This window comes from Gavia stellata, chromosome 17, assembly GCF_030936135.1.
Source record: "Gavia stellata isolate bGavSte3 chromosome 17, bGavSte3.hap2, whole genome shotgun sequence".
Taxonomy (NCBI): Eukaryota; Metazoa; Chordata; class Aves; order Gaviiformes; family Gaviidae; genus Gavia; species Gavia stellata.
Window position 1 is genome coordinate 9,399,344 of NC_082610.1, and position 6,797 is coordinate 9,406,140.

Here is a 6,797-nt window from a genome sequence, read left to right on the forward strand (position 1 = left end):
AAATGACTTTAATTTCCACAAACTATCTGCAGAGAATTCCCTTTCAAAATCTCTCTTTTGATGCGTAAATCTATTTATTACGGAAATCTACGTGTCACATAAGAGCGAAAGATTTGTTGATTATCTTTGCCGATATTAAAGATCGCCTGAGTTTACAGGATCTGCCGCTTCTTACGAGTACGCACAAAACTAAACCCTCTCGGACGGCATTTGCGAACGCAGCCCATGCCCGGGGCGGGGGGGCTCCGCAGCCCTTGCTGACACCGCCGGCCCCCGAGGCTCGCTCCCGCTCCGCTCCCCCTCTCTGGGCGCACCGGGGCTCCCCGCACACCGCAGTCACCCCGTACCTGCAGGGGTCTTGCGGGGCCGCGGGGAGGTGCGGAATCGGGAGCGGGGCTGCCGCTGCATTTGCTCGTTTCCGTGATGGACCGACACCTGAGGTGGGTCCCTTTCATCTCCGGCTATAAAATCGACAACGTACATATAGAAATAGAAGTCTTCGGCCAGCCTGAGCGGAGTATTTAATTTCCCGTGAAAACTAGACCTCTCTTGGTACAAACAGAAAAAGCCTTTCCCGCAGCGGACTGTTTTTCGACCTAGTGTGGGCTTTTTTTCTTTTCTTGAAATAATCTAGCTTGATAAATCTTCTTGAAAGGGAGAAACGTTTTCTCGATCGCTTAGGTCTGCGTTATTCCACCTGGGAGAACTGAGGAACTTCCACCGAGGAAGAACTGCCTTCCAAATCTTCGCCCCTCTCGCACTTCCCAGCGGTGAAACGAGAAGACCCCTCGGCTACCAGCGCATCCCCCCCCCCTCCTCCCCGTGGCTGCCGGCAGCGCTTGCAGCGAGGCTGGGGAAAGCAGTGCTCGGCCGGGGGGGCTCCGGGGCTGCCAGCTCAGCCCTGCGCAGCGCCGTGCACCGGCACCTGCGCCCTCCCGGGCCGCCTCAGCCGTGCGGGGCAGGGAGCGGGCCCGGCGCAAAGCGGGTGGGCGCGTCCCGGGGATGTCCCGGGAGAAACCCTCGGCGGCGCAGCCCGAGGAGGAGGAGGGAAGCCCGGACCCTTCTACCCCGGGACGGGCTGGGGACTTCTGGGAAACGGCGAGCGCCACTTTCCGCAGCCGTTCCCTTCTAGCCAGCACCAGGGAGAGAGAAAAATCTCCCGCCCCGCGGCAAAGCGGCGGCACTTCGCTGGCCCAGGCCGGGAGCGCTGGCAGCAGGTCCCCTCGGGAGCGCCCCGGCGTGCCGAGAGGAGCTGCTCCCTCCGTGCAGGGGACATCTGCTCGCCTCTTCCCCGGAGATCCCGACCCCGATTCCAGTCGCACTCCAGCGTAAATCACCCCGCGGCCCGCAAACCGGGCGCTCGCGTCCGGGCCTTGGTGCCCAGCTGAAAGCAACGGCCGGAGAGATGGCAGTTCAGGGACAGCATCTCCTTTGCCGGTGTCCAGCCCCAGGCGGTCCAGAACTTTTTGTTCTCTCCCCTCCAAACACGGCCCGATCCAAATCTCTGCCAGGCAGCAATCAGGCTTTATTGTTTTGTCTGCTATTCCATAGCTATGGTAATTCCCGATAATGCTCAATCTTCGATTGTGCTCAAAGGCATACTCTACAAGATCAAACACCAGGTATTTCCTGGACGGGGATTATTCTACTGTGAGAGTTCCACTCGATCCCGAGCAAAACGGGCTCGGGAACCTGCTCCAACCTAAGCGCTGCTGAAGCACCCCCCCAGCCGGCGCTTCCCCGTTCCGCTTTCTCCCCTGCCGTGCTAACCAATTAATGGACCGGTAATCCTTACTACACTTTACTAAACTCCATAAACGATCCCCTCGCGGCTCGGAGGTGGGAGAGACTGACTTAAACACAGATAAATCCCCAGCCCTTCCAATCCTGCTCACGCCGCTCACAGCACGCGGGGGGATCTGTCTCCTTTCACTCAGGGAGCTGATCAGAGTTTGATTATTTAAGTGCCAAGAGCAGCAGGAACAAAGCTGCGAAGCATCTCCAGGAGTGCAGGAACTCATCACGGCGGGCCCGATCCTGCATTCCTCCCTGCCTCACCGCCGCGGCAGCGCCGAGCGCTGCGGGAACCACGGGAGCCGGGAGCTCCCGGCAAGGTGGGACCGGCCTTCCCTGCCTGGGCTGGCGGGGGCACTGGCACGCTTTCGAGCTGGGGAGAGGGTATTTTTTGTTCATCCTTTGAGGGGAAAAAAGCCTTTTATGACGGCACAAGGAGGGAAAGGTGCGTGCCCTCCCCCTGGCTCTGCGCTGAGCGGAGCAGGGCACAGGCGGGGCGGGCGCTAAGGCCCCTCCGGCGCCAGGGACCCCGGCCCTGAGCCGACTCTCCGGCCAGCGCGGGGCGGGTGCGGGCGGCGGCGGCGAGGTTCGGAAACCGCCGCCTCGGAGCTGCGCGGCGGACAGCCTCCCGCTGCCCGGGGACCCGTACGCCTCCCTTCGCCCCGGCTCCTTCCCCCGCCCCGCCGGCCCCGCCACCCGGGGGAGCGCCGCCCGGGGCTCCGCCAGCCGAACGCCCCCCGCTCCGAGCGCGCCCCCCGGCCGCGCCCCCCGAGGGCGGTGCGCGCCGCTGCAGGCCCCGCCGGCCCGGCACCGGGGAGGGGAGCGGCGGCGGGGCCAGCTCCGGGGCCGCCTCCCCAGCGCCTCGACCGCCGTGCGGCGGCGGAGCGCGGAGGGCCGGCCCCGACCGGCGGGGCTCAGGCCATTATTTTACCGTAAATCTTTGAAACGCTGGAACTAATTACGGAGAGGATATGTCTCAATTTGTTCCGCATTAGTGCCGCGCCAGGACGCAAGCACGGAGCTCGGGAAATTGATGAGCCCAGCCCAGCCCAGCCCCGCGGCGCGCCGCCGGGACTGCGGCCCTGACCCCGCGTTCAACCCGGCGAGCGGCCCGGGGGGCGGCGGCGCTCCGCCTCCCGCACCTGCGGGGCCCCGCCGCGGCCGCCCCCGGGCCGCTCACCGCCCCCCGCGGCCGGGCGGTGCCCGCTTCAGTGCCGGAGGGGTGCGAGGTGGGGCTCAAGCGAAGTACGAGGTACTACGGGGACTCTGCTAAATTTATTAGCACGCTGCTAAGACGAGGCTCGGTGTAAATCACGGAGCTCTATAGGGCCATAAAGTATCCCTACGTATCCTGCCCTTGCCGGGGTTCTGGTGAGTAGGAGTTCATAGAAAGCTGGGTATCAGTAATCTGGCGTATGTGACGTCTTAGAAGTCTTAGGTACACAGTGGGATATACTTAGGGAGCAGCTAAAACTATTATACAGAATTTGTATGGGTATTTGGTACTTACATACAAAAGAAATTGGAGGGAAAAAAAGCTCTTAGGTAATATGCCTGGTTCTTGGCATTATCTCTAATGGTTTTGAAAGTAATAAAATTATTATTTTGGGAGGGCAAAATGAAAAAAAGTATTCTAAAACTTAGTACATTATAAATGGATGTATGGTAACTGAGATCTAAGGAATTAGTTTCTCCCTGGCTGTAGAATGCAGATCCCACTACAGAGGCATACTGAACTCTAAATGTAGTAATACAGAAACAAATCAGTAACAACACCTGTCATGGACACAAACCCGAAGAATTCTTTGAGCCACCTGGAATACCATCTTTGAACGTGGGTACACATCGGAAATGTAAACCAAACATTTATACACTCAAAAGCATTAGGAAAGCTTCCCCTGAAGCGGACCTGCTGCCCCCAGCCACACACTGCAGTATTTCTGGTACCTCATGGGTACAGAAAGGCAGTTCATAAGAGATGCCATCAGCAGCCTCAGGTCTCACTAACTGTTGGGTACTACAGGACAGGGACAGAAGATGAATTGTCCTTTACCTGTTTCTCCAGTAGACTGGACATGAACATGTTTTCCTAAACACTGACCATCCATGACTTTATGTTTCAACTTCATTCTTGGACAAACACACTTTAACAATGCAAGCAAAGTCCAAATCTCACTTTGTTCTTGCAAAGTCCTTTTGCAGCCCTGTGCAAAGACACTCTCTTGACCAATCCTTCTCAGTGGGCAACTAGTGGGGCTCCAGTGAGGCTGGTCTCTGTCTTCAGCTGAGGATCTAAACCCTTTTCACAGGATTTTGTTCTCATCCTACACACTTCAAAGGAATTCACGCATGTAAGCACCTAAGGGTGCTTTAGAGGTCCTACTGAAGTCAGTGCTTAAGGACTTCAGTCCACCAAGGTCTAACGCCTCACACCACGCAGTGAGGAAAACCAAGCATATCCTCTTTGCCTACAGATGTTCAGTGAGTGCAAAAGACAAGCAGTGAAGACAATGGGTCTAGTGCCTAAAGCAGATGAGGAACAAAAGCTCCTGGGTTCTGTTCAAGGCCTTCTGCACGCTCAAGAGAAATGGAAGAGGTGACAGTAGTTTTTCCAGAACACTGGGGGACTCCAGCAGTATTTGTGGAGCGCTTTGAGACCTCGGGTGAGCAAAGAAATGCAGATGGTTGTTGCGTTACGCAGCAGACCTCTGTGTGATCTGCCAGGGATGTGACCTGTGAGGGGGTGGCAGGGCTGGAGCTGGAGCCCTGTTGCAATACAGCGAGTCCCTGCTCCCAGCCCCATTAGCACAGCATACACCAACGTCTCCTTCACAGCCTGGGGAGAGATTCCACTGCCCTCAGTGCCCCAGCACAGCCCTTTAGCTTCATTAGTAACTGAGCATACCCAGTCCTTCATTTAACTGCAGATACATAAAGGTACATGTCTCTTTTCTCTCTCTGGACTATATGTACTGATACGTGTGGACTGCAGCAATACACAAAAGGCAAACGATCATTTTTCTCATCTAGTTGGCTGGAAGCAACAGGCAGCAAAAATGTAGCTCCAACCAAAACAAGAGCTTTCCCAGTTCTTTATTCTGAGGCTTCCCACTCAATATATTTTTTTCTTCAAAACCAAAGCTTTATGACCCGTCTCTCCCTTTTGTATGTATCACATCTTCCTGCATGAGATATCTGGTCTGGTTGTGAGGGTGAACAGTCATCTGAAAGCTCCATGGCTTCAGGGCCTCAGCCGAAGAGGAGTGACAGAAGGAGTGAGCAGTGACAGAAGCCCCAGTGCCCTCCACAGAATCGAGTATAACCTAACTAGGCTGTGCTGGTGCCTGCACAGTTCTCATCAGCACGTCACTGCAGGACTTGGCTGTTTTCATGTTTGCGACTGTCACTGTTCAGCAGCAGCCTCTGCTGAGCCCACTGCCACCCACAGACTTGCCTCGCAAAGCTCATGCTGAGAGTGAGCTATGCAGGGACAGTTAGAGATGAAGCTTGCAGGGAGAGGCGGGGGAAGAAAGGAGAGGAGAGGAGAGAGGGAGCCTGTGTGTTGAACTTGCCTTAGAAGTCAAATTTCTTCTTCATGAGACACAGGAGATTCCTTTGCCTTCAGGTTTTATGTGTGTTTGATTCTGCTAAATTCATCTGAGTACTGCTATGACACAGGAATTAAAAGCACCAAGACTTTGCTACAGCCATTGAGTCATGACTCTCTAAACTGATGAAATCTACCGCTTGCTTTTCCTTCCTATTACATGAAAGCAGGATTCAAGAAAGTACAGATCGGAACGAAGACCTACTTTTGTGATGTGTTGACAAATGTTTCTTGAATCTTTATTGAAATACTTAACAGTTAGTTGAAAAGAAAGAAGGAAAACAAGGCACAAAGAAACCCTGCCAACTTGTTATTTATATTTTTTTAAATGAAACAATGAAAGGAACAACTAAATAAGTGTGATTCCTCTCTCTAGATTGCACTATCATAGATTAATAGCCCTATGAACAGATTTGCAAGTAGCACCATCATGCTGATCAAGATATTAAAAAAGTTTATGAGCAGTTGCTTAGAAAAAATAAGATAAAGCCTACGGAAATCTGATACTGGTCAATGGTGCATTTATTCAAAACATAATACTGACTTCAAGTCTCCATAAATCCTTTGCAAATGAAACTTCCATTGTGATCACTGTTCCAGATCTAAATGATTAATATTTTTTCTTTGGTAGACATTAGATATATCTCAGAACGTACAAGTCATGTACCTATTATACAGAGTTAATCATGCCCCCATGAGATAATAAATATTAAATTCAAACAAGAAGCTAATTCAAAGAAGGAGTACCCTTATAAGAAGATTTTTTTTATTTATTACTAGATTAACTTACATGAGAAAGCTCGCATTTCTGTGTGATTTGTTTCAAAATTCAGGGCTTCCACAGTTCCAACCAGTTAGCTCTTGGGAGCAGAGCAGAGCAGAGGTTGGATTGTAAGCAGTTTCAAAACCGAGTTCTTAGCAATATTTATCTCATTACTTCACCCTGAGCAGCAGCAGTCTTTGCAATTTCTATATGCATTTGACAAAATGGGTTCTACTGCTTTGAGCAGCTGCTAGAAAACAAGGAATATACTGAAAGGCCAAGCAGAAGAGACCGACCAGGAAAACCGTCTGTCAGCCCATCTTCCTAACTCTGTGATTTGAGCTTCCCAATTTGTAGAAGCCTTATGCTCTTCACTACCTCTGGGTTTCTGGGTTTTTGCATGCTTCTCTCCTAGTTATTCAAATCCAAACGGATTCCCAGTTATCAATTTACTCTCAAAACCTCTGGGCAGAAGTCAAAATAAGTTCAGCAAATCGGTTGGATATCAGCTAAAAGCACACTCAATTTTTTATCAGATAAACTTCTCTTGGAGGAACTAATTGAGTCAGCTTTAGCCAGACACCAGACCTATAATGAAATAATTCTATGTATGGGTAACATGAACACCTTGTA